Source organism: Tamandua tetradactyla, chromosome 21 (genome assembly GCF_023851605.1).
Source record: "Tamandua tetradactyla isolate mTamTet1 chromosome 21, mTamTet1.pri, whole genome shotgun sequence".
Taxonomy (NCBI): domain Eukaryota; kingdom Metazoa; phylum Chordata; class Mammalia; order Pilosa; family Myrmecophagidae; genus Tamandua; species Tamandua tetradactyla.
This window is the reverse complement of record NC_135347.1, coordinates 10,415,757-10,431,879: the sequence shown is the minus strand read 5'-3', so window position 1 is coordinate 10,431,879 and position 16,123 is coordinate 10,415,757. Positions and strand designations below refer to the sequence as shown.

The following is a 16,123-nucleotide window of genomic DNA, read 5'->3' as shown; positions in this document are numbered from 1 at the left end:
GAGTCATCTGATCCAATACCCCTATTTCACATCTCAAGAAATAGAAGGAGGGTCTCCACATTGAATCATTGGTCTCAAAAGTAGGTCGTTTTTCCTTCTCTTCAAGTTAGTAACAAATATACAAGTCACCTTTCCTGACTTTAGCAACCAGTGTTTATCATTTCATTATCTAAAATGATGTGACCCCTTAACCATTCCCTTACCAATTAGAAGAGTGGGATGCACCAGGTCATTACTGAAAAATTCTTGCTTATTTAAGAAGAGAACTACTGGAGAAACTAATGAATAAGCATACACATAGAATTTCAAGGGATATACAAAACAGTCCCTACAAAACCCATATATAGTGCACCTTAGACAGAAGTTTCCCTCTGATCTCAGCCCCCTACTTCTGCACGCTACATAGTGCTCTCAGGCTTTTCACTTCTCTGCCATCCCAGAGGGTCCTACTTCTTTTTCTTCATGGCTGGTTTTACCCAAAGGAATGGCATGAGTTGGAGTTGTTCCATCATTTCTATGTAAGATATTTAGGAGCAGCAATCTATTAAATGGGGATGGAATGAGAGGTAGAGGCTAGGAGATTTATATTAAAACTTCATTTATTAAGCAAGCACTCTATTAAACAGATCTTTAGTTTATTTTGGTTTACTGTAGCATTGAGGGAAAGTATAATGAGGAGGGTCACTAAAACCATCCCCTTTTGGTGCTACTGTCAGAGGTGGAAGAACCTATAGGAGGAGGAAATGAATGAAAGTGGTACTTCCAGTTCTAACGTTAAAGTGAAATAACAACTAGAGAAACTACTCTTTCCCTTATTAATATTGTCTATGACTTTTGGCAAAATTCTGGTATATCATGTGTTTCAGTTTGCTAAAGTTGCCAAAATGCAATATATTAGAAATGTTAGGTTTTATAAAGGAGATTTATTAACTTACAAGTTACAATTCTAAGGCCGGGAAAAGATACCAAGAAGAGAACACCTTCCTAGAAGAAAGGATGCATCTGGGTTCCTCTGCACATGGGAAGGCACATGAAGACACCTGCTGGCCCTCCTGGGTTGGTTTCAAAATGGCTCAGCTCCTGTGGGTCCTTCTGGCTTCTGCTGGGAACTTTCCTTCTACATCTCATAATATTTGTGTCTAGGCATCTGCTCTCTGTATTGGCTCTGAGCTCTTTCTCTCTACGTGAGCTACCTTAAGAACCCATAAACTAATGAAGACCCATCTTGAATGGGCAGGGTCGCATCTCCATGGAAACGTTCTAATCAAAAGATTCCACCCTGAAATAGGTCTGCCCCCACAAGACTCGATTATGATTAAAAAGAATGTGGCTTTTCTGGGACACATAACAGTTTCAAACCAGCACATTGTGCTAAAGAATCTATTTCTCTCTTGCAAAACAAACAAACCAACAAAAACACTTGTATTATCCTATCTTGATATGGACCATGACCACAGGAGAGAGATGGAAAAAGATCTTAAAGCAACCATACCACACTGTACAATGTGGGAAAAGATACCATATATGCCCATTGCTCCCCAAAATGTTTTTCTCTATTGGTCACAGGAGCATCCCAGCAAATAAGTGGCCAGGTTAAGGTTAGTTTATGAGAGGGGGAAATAAAAGGGATTGTCTCCTAGAAATGCTTTAATTGTCTTAAGAGTTAGATTAAATATCTAGCCCCATTCAGCAAACTGAGCTTTCCTGAGGATCTTATCAAATTTATATGCCTTCATCTCACCTCTTCCTCCCTGGTGTATTTCATAGGCAGCTTTGCTAACTGACTGCCCTCCTCCAAATAGCCTTTGTCACTTTAAAAATAATGTTGTTCTTTTATAGGTAGATTGATGGGCTAAGTACCAAGGTTTTTAGAACAGCAGCATGATTAGAGCAAGCACTACCGCCTGTAAATCCAATATTGACAAATGTCTTACCCAATCCACATATTGCTGTTTGTCAAATGGCCTTTATCAAGGCATAACTCCAAAGTAGAGGGCACAGAAAATTATTGGCAACATATGAGAAATGAATTGCTGAGCCCATAGTTTTCAGAGGAAAATGTTAATGAACAATTATTATAAATTATCATAAGATATATCTCTCCTAATTGTATGCCTTGACCTCTTTAAGATTGCCAATAATTATTGGCTGTCTAATAAGCAGAGGTCATCTTAGATCTACAGATTTTGAAAGTTGGGAGTCTTTATTTTTATCTTCAGTTTTCATTTGTCAAGTCATTGGAGACAAGATGGGTTAGTAAAAACAGAATAATTTGTAAACTCTGCAACATAATCAAAAGCTTGAAATGCATGTCCTGGAAATTCGCATTTAAAAATATTTAATAGAAATGTTTTAAGAATATAATTTATGTGCCACTGTGCAAACATTGCTTTAGGGGGTCCTAATACAAGGCCATGGATTATATATCAAAAAAAGCAATTTCAAACATCAGATTCAAGGGATATCCAACAATTTTCGTTTTATAGCCCTAATTCCCATACTGGTATTAGAACATCCATTTCCTTCTTCCAAATGTTGGCCTTCTAGCAGCTGTTAAATGTTAACCTTATTCACTAGTGATTTTCATCAATATAAAATGTCATCAACTGTAAGACATACCATTATTTTATATACCACTAAAGAAGAAAACACACTGCCAAGTATAAATGCAAGATACATTCTGATTTCAGAGATAGTACAATATTAAAAATGTACATCTCAGAATGGATGACAAATACTATCTCTGAATGATCCCAGAAAAATATTAAGGAAAGCAGGCAACTAAGGGGATGTGATGGGGTTCAGTAGTTGACATTTTCTTGCTGTCTCTGATATCAAAGTGCATTCCGACCTTGGAGTTCAGGAAGAGATGGTTGAGATGTTTGCCTGATTTCTACTTTACACAGAATAAGTAATCTGAGATAAGGCCAACCCATTCTATCTAACCTGTTGGGAGGTTTGAAAAACAAATTCGGACTGAGAGAGAACCATCCAGGCATAAATAAATAAGGTATAAACTAGGACTTAATGAAAGTAATATTTGTACTATTCATGTCATGGAATACAGAAAATCCGCAGTTTAGGATTGTCCATTTTAAATATTCTCAGTTTGAACTCTCTTTGAAATATCATTTGTGTTTGGGTAACCATCATCTTTCAGAAGTTCCTCATTTACTTTGTACTCTTCCTGAGCTGAACATGCTTTCTTTTTTTTCTTTGTATGCGTATGATGGGGGATCACATTTCATTCTTTTTCCATGTGAGTATCCTGTTATTGCAGCACCATTTATTGAATTTGTTTTTTGTTTGTTTGTTTATTATTGTTGTTTGCTTGTTTGTTTGTTTGGGGAAGTGCATGGGCTGGGAATTGAACCTGGATCTCCTTCAGCTACCTTCACACCCCCTGACGATGCTTTTAAAACAATATTTCCCTTGAACTTCTGTACAGCTGACAGATATCAGAGGCAATCAAATCCTAGAATGTGAGATAGAGGTCAAAATGAATCCAAAAAGAATCCAAAAGCCTAACAAAGGACTTCTCACTATCCTGAGATTGAAACCTAAATATTGTTTTTTCTGAGAAGAAATATTTGAGCACCTAAGGAGTCTTGAAACAACAAGCAGAAACTGCCTACTCAGGCTTCTACCACTAAAACAAACTTCAGTCCCAGATTCATTTATGGAAACAGCTTCACCAAAGCTTTTGGCTTATGCGCACAAAAAAAAAAAAAAACCATTATGTAACCTCTCACTGAGTTCCAAACTTCATATATTCACTTTCTACTTGACAACTCCCTTTGGATATCTAAGAAATGTCAATATCTTAATATGGCAAATAAACATTTTTTATGCTCTACCCTAATCTGTTCTTCCCTGTGTTCCCTATCATTTATTGTGAAAAATGATACCAATCTACACCCAGTTGTTCAAACAACAAACCTGGTATCTTTCTTGATTTCTCCAAATCCTCTAGTTAGATTTTTCTCTTTTATCAATAATACCTTATTATATGTTACCATCATCTGTCACCTGGGTTTTCCAGTTGATTTCTCCCATACTCCCTAATTCATTTCTACACAAAAGCCTCACGGTGGTATTTTAAATGCAAATAAGATTACATTACCATGATACTTTAATTCCTTCAATGATTTCCCACTGCATTCCAGTACTAGTCACTTTCCAATGTGTGCTTCCATTTTTTTATCTGTAAAATGGGCTAATAGCAATACTTCCTTATAGGGACTGTGAAGCTGAAATGACTAAATATATATATAAGGTTGTCAAAACCATGCTTAATGCATGAAAAATGTTACTTGGAACAGATTGGTTGTTGCTTTAAAAACTAAAATTTAACTCCCTTACCAAATCTGACTCTTTCCTGACCTCAAGTCTGACCCTTTCCCAGCAATCTTTCCCCCTTTCTCTAGCCATCTTATCTCCTTTGTCTTTCCAAGTTTAATATGCTTAATTTCTACTTAAAGCCTTTGCCTTCCTCCCCTCTTTCCAATAATATTTGACCCCCAACCTTCTCTGGACTCATTCCTTTTTTTGTTTGGTTTGTTTTTTTTTTGGAATGTGCAGGTTCCGGGACCATGGGAGGTAGGAATTCTACCACTGAGCTATCCTTGTCCTGCCCCTGGATTCATTCCTTTTTATGACTCAAGTCGCTGATAATGTGCCATGTGCCACTTCTTATTGAGGCTTTTCCTGGTCATCTAAAGTAAATTAGCACCACTCCCCAGTGATTCTCTCGTCACCCTGTTTTATTTCCTTCATAGAACCTTTCAATCTCTAAATTCTTTCTTTCTTTCTTATTTTCTGCCTATTTCATTATCATCTGCCTTTCCCAACTACAATGCAACTACTTAACAGCAGGGTATGTTGTGGTTACTAGCCAGATATCAATAGCCATGTATTTAATCTCTTTAAGTCAGTTTCCTCATGTTTTAACTGGATAAATTAATATCTTCATTTTAGCATTTGTGAGAGCAAAAATTCCATGTCAGTGCCTAGTTCAGTGCCTAAGAGATAATTGGTCATCACACAATGATTTCTTCTTTTAAAGCAAAGCAAAATAAAATATGTTGTATAGAACTGATCTGTATCTAAGAAGTGAGCTCATTAGGGGTGGCTATTGATGAGAAATCTGCCTGTTACTCTGAGATTTTCTGAGAACTGCTTTCACATGTTGGCAAAGAAACAGCAAAAATCCAGCCCACCAGAAACCTGAGCATTTCTGGATCTGCATTGTGGATTATGATTTCCATCTATTAAGAGGCACAAACCTTTGGCCTCAGGAGAGAAGGCCTGGGGCATTCTTGCCCTCCTCCTTCTTTGCAGCCTGGCACCAGGAGACCAGCTGGATGGAAGCTGGCTGAAAGGCAGCAAAGATTCTGGATAATGTCATTGTCTTTGATATGCAAACTCTCCAAATAATTCTCAGCATTCCCTAAGATTGTCTTCTGGGCCTGGAGAAGCCCCATTACAGTTGTTTTTACTTAAAAAAAAAACTGTGTCCTCCTTACCCACTTGGACTAGCCTGAACATACAAAAATTGGTGCAGAATTGGAGTTTCCCCTTATTTGAGAACTTCTTGCAGCACCAACCTGCTAGCAGGGCAACACTTGGCTGAACAACTACCTGGGCTGCAGGCCTCTCATCCCTTCGGCCAATACTCTGCTCCTAAGTTGTCATCAATAAATCTTATCATGGATAACACAGCATGCCATTAGTAGCGTGGGGCACCAGGCACCTTCCACAAAGCCCAAGAAACATCAACCACATTTTCTACACAGAGCTGTTGACATAACTAGCAAAACCATCAATCCATTTATGCCTGACCTACAGCCAACATCACAGAAAACTAATTGCAATACGGAGAGGTTGCTCGTGCTGGTATAAGCCTGGCTAGTGGCGAGCCTGGGGTTTTGTTTCTGAGTTCTCATTTTAATTATAGGAGACATAATTAATAATTTTGCATCCTGATTACCCTCAATCTGTCCATGGTACAATTTTACCGTTAGACTTACATCTAAATGACAGAGCAATTTTGGTCAGAAGCCACTCTGGATTAGGAGGTAAACACATTCATCCTCCCATTAGTTCTGATGAAATCTATCCACAGGCAGATTATGTGCCAGGATACTGATATATATGCCATGAGGATGTACAGCTATGACTCTATCTCAGCAAAGTCTTCCAGATGGGAAATAAATTAGAAGCCTTCCTCTAGAGAAAATGAGCTAACAGGAAAAATTTGAGTATCTTGGTTTAGGAGCTTTGCCTAGAGTTAATTCCTCTTGGGGAAATTCAGAGAATGTGTTCTTAGCAATTCTAGGAAGACTGGAGACCTTACAAGATAAACATTATCATCTCGTGTAAATTCAAGTAAACTCTTCTTGGGAACATAACCCAGAGAAGTAAATCTGCCTATAAGTTTTAAGGGTTCACTGCAATCTGACTCTTAAAAGAATAAATTCACTGCAATCTGACTCTTAAAAGAATAAAATATGCATATTTATTCTTGCTTAACTTCAGATGAAATGTAACTGGGAATATAAAAGAAATGCAAAATAAAGTGCAGAAGGAACTGGAGATTATCTTTGACGTTTATAAACACATGGAAGTTGCCATATCAAACAAGACAGCCCCAGGAACATAGAAAAGGATAGATAAGTCCAAGATCTTCCCTGTCCTAGAAGAATCAAGATACATGGATGGAAAGGAACACAATCATGGCAAAAATGAACAGTAACCCACCTACAAGATACTCACAAGACTGCCACTTTTGTCAACATTAATGATTATTAGGTCCAGACAACGTCAGTCTTTTCTGAATTGCCAGAAACTTGCAGTTGTACCCAGTTTCACAATAAAGTGAAAACAAATGTTACTTCTTCATGTATCCTCTCATGTGCTATCTGACTCACACAGACTCACCTTAGGAGTCCATGAACCAATATCTATGTTTCCATTTGTCATGTTAATAGATCTATTCTCAGAAATAACTTACCAATGGCATAGGCATAAATGACATTTTTCATATTCATTGCAGCAGAAATTCAGGGTATAACTAACAAGGTGTAAACAGAGATTAAAAATGACTAAAAAAATTGCAATGAAAGTGTATTAAAATGAGAAGATGGGTAGTAAACACATCGTTCCCTTTTTTTACCACTAAGTACAACTAAAAGCCCCTGGACATTTAAATAAAACAAATATAAGAAGACTCTTGAAATTAAAGTTAAGAAGGCAGACTGGTTAAGGACCCTAGGACTCAAGGAATGGCATGGTGGTGAGTTCCCTGGTGTTTCATTTTGCCTCATATATACCAGACCTGGAGCTGGTGACCCTGAAATGCCAATAAGTGCAGAGAAAAGAAGCCTGGTCTCTCCAGCCACAGGATGAAGGAAGGGGCAGACTGGCAAAATAGGAAATTTTTAGACAATGACACTACTCCAGTCAAACATCACAGAAAAGAAATAGGGGCTCTACCCGATACATGCCAGCAAAGACTGATGAAAGAACTCAGACTTCTACTCTGACCAGGCTGCAATGAGGCACTGCAACCATTATGCTGAGGTGGTGTCAGAGAAGGCTGAGGAAGGAGCTGGGATGGCAGTGCCTACCTGGCAGTAATGAGGCACCCTTCCACCTGCTCACTGGGAAGGTATCAGAGGAGGGCTAGTGCACAGACAGGACTTTTATCAACACCCAGTATTAATGGGTCTGCCTCCACCTCAGTGTCAGTGGACAATCTGTAGAAAGTCAGAATTCCCCCTCCCACCCGCCATTAATGAACTACCCTTATCCACCCACATCCACCCAGTATTAATGGACACAAAGTAGGGAGCATAGATTTCTACCTCCATGTGACAGGAATATGGAGTGTGTCAGGGAATGTCAGTTAACACTGAAGACTGAAGAAAGATCCAGGGTCTCACAATACAATACAAAATTGTTCAGATTTCAATTTAAAAAAATCACTCATTATGCCAAGAAAAAGAAAATTTCAAACTTCAGGAGATGCCAAAACTGAAATGATAGAGATGTTAGAATTATCTGACAAATATTTTAAAGGAATCATGTTAAAAGTGCCTCCACAAGTGATTACAAATACACTTGCAACAAAGGAACAAGTAGAAAGCCATAGCAAAGAAATAAAAATTCTCAGGAAGGAAGAACCAGTTGAAATTTAGACCTGAAACATAATAACTCTCATGAGCTGAATATATGTCCCAATTTAGACACATCCTTGGTCTTGAGCCTCATTTCTGTGGGTGTGAACTCATTGCAAATAGGATCTCTTGAAGATATTGTTTAAGTTAAGAAGTGGCTCAACTGAATGAAAATGAAACAATATGGAATGCTGGAGTCCTTTATAAGCAGAAGAAATTCAGACAGAGAGAGAGGAAACCACGGTAAGGAGCTGGATGCTGAACTCAACAGACCCCAGAAGAGAAAGGGAAGGACATCACCTTATGATGGGAAAGCCAAGGAACCCAAGGGTTGCCAGCCAGCCTGAATGCTACTGACCCCAGAAGAAAGCAAGTCTTCTAGCTTCTGAAATTATATGCCAATAAATTCCTGTTGTTTAAGCCAAACCCAGTTTGCATTATTTGTGATAGGAGTTTAGCAAAACTAAGACACTGACTAAAAATGCATGGGCTCAACCATAAATTGGAAGAGACTGAAGAAAGAATCGATGAACTAGAAAATAGAATAGAAATTATCTAATGAACAGCACAGAGAAAGTAGACTGTAAAAAATGAAAAGAGCCTCAGAGATCTGGGAGACTTGGAAATAAAACACCATCAGGAATGAGAGGAGAAAGAGTGTAGCTGAAAAAGTACCCAAATAAATATGGCTGAAAACTTCTCCAAGTTAGAAAAAGAACAAACCTGCATATTTGAGAAGTTGGGCAAACTTCAAACAGAAAAAACCCAAAGAAATCCATGCCTACAAGCATCATAATTAAACTTTTGAAAATTAGACAAAGAAAAAAATCTTAAAAGCAGCCAGAGAAAAACAACATCTTACCTTTTGGAGGAAAAAAAAAATCATATGATAAAGTATTTCACATCAGAAACTACACACATCATAAGGAAGTAGCCCATTATTTTTTAAGGTCTGAAAGAAAGATCTGTCAACCCAGAACCCATCAAAAATATCCTTTTGTAATAAAGCAGGAAATCAAGATATTTTCAGATGAAAAAAGAAAAACCGAGAGAATTTTTTCCAACACACCTATCCTAAAAGAACGGTTAAATAAAGGTTTATTAACAAAAAGAAAATAATAAAAGAAAGATGCTTAGGACATCTGGAAGAAAGAAAGGACATAGGAAGCAAAAACATGGGTAAACACAGTAGCCTTCCTTCTCTTGAATTTTCTAAATTATGTTTAATTGCTGAAGCAATAATTAAAACACTGTCTGATGTGGTTCTATAACTATCTAACTATAACCACTATATATCATAAACAGGGGAGAGTAAAGGGACATAAAGAGAAGCAATCTTTCTATACTTCACTTGAACTGATAAAGTGGCAACACCAGTACACTAGCGAAAAGTTATGTATACATGGTGTAATACCTAGAGCAACCATCAAAAAAGTTACACATACTACTATAGATATAAAAAACAATGGAATTCTAAAAAAAGTGCAAGTAACCCACAGGAAAGCAAGAAATTGAAACAGAGAAACAAACAAGCAAAAAAAAGCAGAAAACAAAAAGTTAGGGGGAATTTAAGCCTTAACATATAACTACATCAATTTTAAATGGCCTAAATACACTAGTTGAAAGACAGAACCCAATGGATTAAAAAACATGACTCAGTATTCTGACTAACCGACTCCCATTCATCCCAGTGGTGGAGACGAGATCCCTTATCCTAAACACTATGAAATATCCATACAAGACGCCCCACATTGGACAGATGAGGTTGACACCAGTTTATTAGTCATGTGTCATCTCATCCCTGGAAGGGTGACATGGCACACCGCGTAGGGCTGCATAGGTTTTGCATTCAGAAGCAGAGTGAACCAGCAGGGACTGTGGCAGGCTGGATTTGTTGTAATAAGAGGATTGGGTGCCTCTTTTTCCTGTGGGTGGTGTGAATTGCTTGTTTAATAATCCTGAGGGCTAGCAGGAGGAGAAACTCATTGAAAACCAATGAGTTGAAAACCAGGAGAGTGCAGCTGGTCTGGCTGGCAGAGGAATTAGCTAGGAGGGGAGTCTTTCACACTGGGTGGCAGAAGTCTAACTGATGAGAGCAGGGAAACTCATAGTTAGGCCTTTGAGCCCAGTGAAGCACAAAGATGTCAAAGCACACGTGGAATTTTAGGTCTTACAATATACTCAACTTTATGCTGTCTACAAAAACCTCATTTCAAACATGTATAAGCAGGTTGAAAGTAAAAGGACAGAAAAAGGATAGCATTTAAACATTAATCAGAGGAAAGAAGGGGTGACTGTATTAATATCAGATGAAGTAGACCTCAGAGCAAAAAAATTATCAAAGACAGAGAGGGACATTATATAATCAACAAGTCAATTCACAAAGAAGACATAGCAACCTTAAATATGTATGAATCAAACAGAGATTTTATAATATGTGAAGGAAAAACTTATACAATTGAAGGGAGAAATAGACAAAGCCACAATTATAACTGTATACTTTAATACTCCTTTTCTAAACAATCTGTAGAAAACACATAAAATTTCCAAGAATATAGCACTCTACAAAACCACGAACCAATAGGTTCCAACAACAGCAATATAAACATTCTTTTCCAGTGTCCTCGAAACATATACCAAGTAGACTATATCTCTGGTCACAAAACAACCACCCCTAAAAGTTAAAATAACTGAAATCATGCAGAATATTTTCTCAGACCAGAACTGCATTAAACTAGAGGATCTCCAAATACTTGGAAACTAAAAACATACTCTAAATACCACTCTATGTACACCACTCCAGGCCAAGATGTTTTCATTGGAGAATCCTACCAAATGCTTAAAGAGAATTAGATTTTGTAGAATCTTTTCCAGAAAATAGAAGAGGAAAGAACTCTTCCCGCTTCATTTTAGGAAGCTAATATTACACTGATACAAAAATGAGAAAAAGAAAGAAAATGACAAAAAATGAAACTAAAGACCAATGTCCTTCATGAATAGACATACAAAAATTGGACAAAAATATTAACATAAAGAATTCAGCAAAATATAAAAAGAATTACTCTTCATTACTGTGTGGCAAGTTGCTAATACAACTGTGCATCACTTAAACACAGGCTCAGGATACAAAAGAAACTTGCAGCAATTGATCCTTTTATTGTATATTAAAAAAAAAAAAAAAAAAAAACCCAGTCCAGAAATTATCTCCTTGTCTCTTACATAGCACAAAGAGTCCAAAAGCGCAGGGAAAGTGTGCCAGGGTAGCTCAGAGGTAGAATTCTTGCCTACCATACAGGAGACCTGGGTTTGATTCCTGGATCATGCACCCACCCACCCACCCCCAAAAAAAAATGATGAGGAAAAGAAGTCCTATCATGTCTGGTCTCCTGGGTGGTCAAAACGGCTCAGTTAGGGGTTGGTAGAAGGCAGCTCCTTACACCTCATTTTGCCAAAGAACAGAGACCAGTCAACACTGTTTGAATGTGGTTTTTACTCACCGCAGGGGGAGTGGGTCCCACCACTGAGAATGCCTCTTCTGATAAACAAACATCTGGGGCTGCTTGTTCCCCACTGATAGGTTTAAGGTCTGGTCCTGCCTTTTCATTAGACTTGACACCTCCCCCGTTTGTGGAACAGCACATAGGGGTAGCGGCAAGCCAGAAGATGGCCATATAGCATGTGTTTATGATTTCCCCAGAGAAGGAGATGGGGGTAAGTGAGTCCTGGGTGATGGCCACTTAACAGGTATCTGTTATTTCCCTAGCAATGACAAAATGAGGTTTATTCCGGGCATGCAAAACTGGGTCAATATTTGAAAATCAATCAGCATAGTCCACCATATTAACAGGCTAAAAAGAAAAAAAATCACATGATCATATCTATTGATGCAGAAAAAGCATTTGATACATTTCTGGCAAGAAGATAAACCACACCCTAGAGCAATGTCATCTCAACTTTAAGTTTCACTCATTATATCCCAGCAAAATATAAAGTGTCTAATATTCTACCTTTATTAAGCCTCCTTGTTAACCATTAAGAGAAACCCACTCTACTTAGCATGAGGAAAAGTGGGATTGTTTTATATGGCCATAGTAGTGTTTCATGGACTTCAAGTATAGCACATTCAGTCAGATTCCAGCTCATCAAGCAAGAAACTTTGTAAACCCAAGGCAGCTACTCTCTTTTTCTCAAAGTCCCAAGACCTCTCATTTTCCTTCTTTCTGAAAAACTACCTCAATTTTTTCTCTCTGAAGGAGAAATCCATAAGGCCTGTGTTTATAAATCTCTGGTTCCAGAGCCAAACTTGTGTCTCTTAATCCTAACTACAAATTCACAGTTGAGAGACTTCTGCTCAGCTGGATTCAGGTGTCCATGCAGATTCAATCTACTAACGCCAGCGAAGTGAGGGCCATGGGTACACATGTAGCCAAAAGACCTCGCATTGACGGTTGGGTGATGGGGTGGGCATAGCAAACACTCCAAACAATGCTCACAAAAGATGGATTTGGAAAGTCCAATATATCCTCACTGTCAAGAGAAACAAGAAGGTTGTTAAGTAAGAAGTTTATTGCTTACTCCTAAAATGCTCTTCCTAACATTTGAGATTCTACTTTAATACTCAACCCATCCTACCTCCACCATAAAGTCCTAGCTGCATTTTCCAATCCTCATTGATCTTAGCTCCTTAAAATTCCCACAGCATCAGTATCATGCACCAGTTCATTTAGAATGTGATGATTCGTCACCACATACAATTCAAAATTATTTTATATCTATTAGTTTTGGCTCAGAAATCATGACTAATACTTCTAAATCTCCCCCTGCACTTGGCACTTTCCTAAACACACAATAGGTGCTGTATAAATACTTAATCATTTCTTGAATGATCATGGAAACATTTCTGTAGTTTTTTTTTCTAAAATAGGATCCAGGAGGCTACATATTTGGGGAATAATGCAAAAATATAGAATATATTGATCTAGATGAAAAAGAATACTCAAGAAATGAATTTAGGGTTTTTGTATTGAGGAATTAAAATGAAAATTCAGGAAACTTAAAGTTATTTCCCAGTGTTATTGAATTATTCCTCAAAAATGCATGAATGAGACAAGTATCTTCCCATTCTAATGGCAATAAACTGAAGTACAGAGAGCTGAAGAAATGACTTGGAGTTTCATGGAAAGTCGCTTATGAAGCTGGGGCTCAATTTTAGACAGGCATTTGTATTTTTATTCATTTCTTCATTCTTTATTGACTTGGCTATGCTTCTGTAAAAGATACTGTAAAATAAAAAGTCCCCATCTTTGAAGAACTCCTAAGTGATAGAGGCAAAATGTATAAATAAATTAAAAGATGAAACAATATATCTTATTGCCTTGAAGTACTCAGTTTCTGAAATCTTAAATTCCATTACCCTACTTATAGACCACAAACTCCTATCCTTATAGACCCTCTACTTTCTTACTTTAATATATTTAGTCATGTTTTAAGTATTAAAAACTTTTGCCTTTGTTCCACTACATTTTCTTGCAATCTATCAGCCACTTCTCCTCATCTTCTATTTGACTCTACCCTATGCAAAAACACTTTAGTCACTTGTCTCATTGTGTCAGGCTGGTATGAAAATACTACATGATGGGTTAGTTTAAACAAAAGGAGTTTGTCGGTTCACACTTTCAGAGGCCAGAAGTCCAATTCAAGGCATTGGCTAGAAGACTTACTCATCAGCAGTCCTTAGGTTCCTTGACTTTCCTGTCACAAGGTGATGTCCTCTCCTTTCTCTTCTAGGTTCTGTTGACTTTTAGCTCCCAGCTCCTCACCGTGGCTTTTTCTATATATATTTGACTTTCTTCTGCTCATAAGGGACTCCAGTAATCCAGATTAAGTTCTAATCTCATTCAGTTTGGCCACAATTGAACCAAAAATAACATCTTCAAAAGGTTGTATTTACAATGGGTTCACACACACAGGAATTCAAATTGAAATTAAGAACTTTTTTCTTCTGGGGTGTCACATCACTACCATATCACTCTATATTACCTTCAATTCTTTTTCTTTCCTTTTTGTTCTATTCATTCATTCACACATTCATGTAATCAATAAACAAATGCATATTAAAAAAACCTACTTTTCTCAGGCACTGGGCATAGAGCAATGAACCAAATCAAACTCCTATCTCTTGGTTCTGAATGAAACCACCCCTCAGAGTCTCTCTTGCACTCCAACCTAACTCTGCCAAAAAAAAATCTCATACAGTAGAATGTATTGGTACCATTAGAAATACATGGTTTCCGCCCTCACCTGAACCTTAAACTTGAACTATGATTCCTTTATTAATCCCCCTCTATCCTTAAATGTTTCCCTTTCTCTTCAAATCATTTGCACCTCCCAATCACAATCTTTCACCATTGACCAATGACCTTGCCTCCTTCTTTACTAAGTAAAGCTGGCCCATCTTGTGAGAAGTTCCTCAGCGGCTGCTTCTTTCCCTTCTATCGAGGTATTTGGTTATTCCTTCTGCAAGGCTAATTCCTCCATTGTGTTTCACATCTTGCCCTCTCCACTCTCCTTGGAGAACTCATTCTATTAGTTAACCATTACACCTTTTTGTATCTTAAAATTTATGCTGAATCTTTATCCTTTGTATATCATCTGCTTAAATCTACCTATATAAATAAAAATAAAATTTCTCTGCTCTGGCTTCTCCCACTCCCATAGAAGTTACCATTCTATCTCTCTGCTCACCTTAGAAGCAGTAAACTGAGTGAACCTTCAATGAAAGGAAACTTGAAAGTGTCTAATATCATACAAGATCTTTTGAAGGATTGCGAAGGGCAGAAAATCTCTTTGTGAAGATTCACTCTACATTGGTATAATATTTATAGATGATAGCATGAGAATCTCAGTGATTTGTGTGCAGTATTGTTATATGAAAATCCCTGATGCCATCTTGTTAGTGCAGATAAGTTGCCAGTTTCTAATAAAGGCAGAGGCTGCATTTCATTACCACTTGCCAAAGCTTGGAAGCCCACCATACAGCATATGCAGCCAGCCTGACAAAATGCATAGATCAGGAAAAACAATGAAGCACTGCGGTTGGGGAGAAAAGACTCATACCTCTTGACATAAGGATGGAGCTTAGGAGATGCCTTCTGACCAGGATGATTTGTGTCTCTGTTGAGACTGTAGGGCAGAGGTGGTAGGCTCTTTACTCCTCCTTTCTCACCCTGCCTCTCTGCCTCTCTTCAGAAAGAGATCAGTTTTTTCCCCAAGGGTCACCTTCCTTGAGATCTGCTTCCACACTGAACATCTGAACATCATAATTCTCCATTCCTTGGATGCCAAGGCAACATAGAGTGGAATTATCTTTTGGAGGAACAATAGAAGCCCCTCTACAAAAAGAAAATAAAAATAAAAATATAACAAATCAGTATTTGATCTTGACAGTATCTACAAGAGCCATAGAAGTAATGGATATAAAAAGTTCTAACTCTTTTTCCACCAACTGCAATATCATTTCCATTATTTTTCTAGGCTCCCATTCTGAATGCAAAGCAATTTATCTGAAGTTCAGGCACTGTCACTGTGATTTAGTTTCAGTTTTATGGCAACTGCAGGTCTCTAATAAGTATGCTCCTTTCATTGATTTTGTTCCCCTTCAGCTGCTGCTGTAAATGTAATTGAAAATTTTTTTTGTTTTTTTTCTCCTGAGCTAACTTCTGTTTTTATTTTTGTTTTTTTGTTTTGTTTTGTTTTGTTTGTAATCATTACAAGCAATCATTATCGGTGCAATGTCCTATGAGTTGCAGACACCCTATTAATAAGAAATAGTGTTTTTTCTGGAAATACTCTCCTATAATTTTACTTTAACAAATTATAGCTTTAAAAGGTCCATATGCATTCCCTCCTCCACCACATGTATTTTAGTTTTTATTTTTATTAATCTC

At 37.6% G+C, this 16,123-nt stretch overlaps 1 long non-coding RNA gene across 1 annotated transcript in view; it reads right to left on the bottom strand.

Moving 5' to 3' along the window:
* Positions 1-15,543, bottom strand: part of LOC143665273 (uncharacterized) — a 70,021-nt gene extending 54,478 nt beyond the window's left edge. The window contains exon 1 of the long non-coding RNA XR_013166825.1: positions 15,294-15,543. This is a non-coding gene — a long non-coding RNA (uncharacterized LOC143665273). The remainder of the gene's footprint in view (positions 1-15,293) is intronic.
* Between the last annotated feature and the right edge of the window lie 580 nt (positions 15,544-16,123).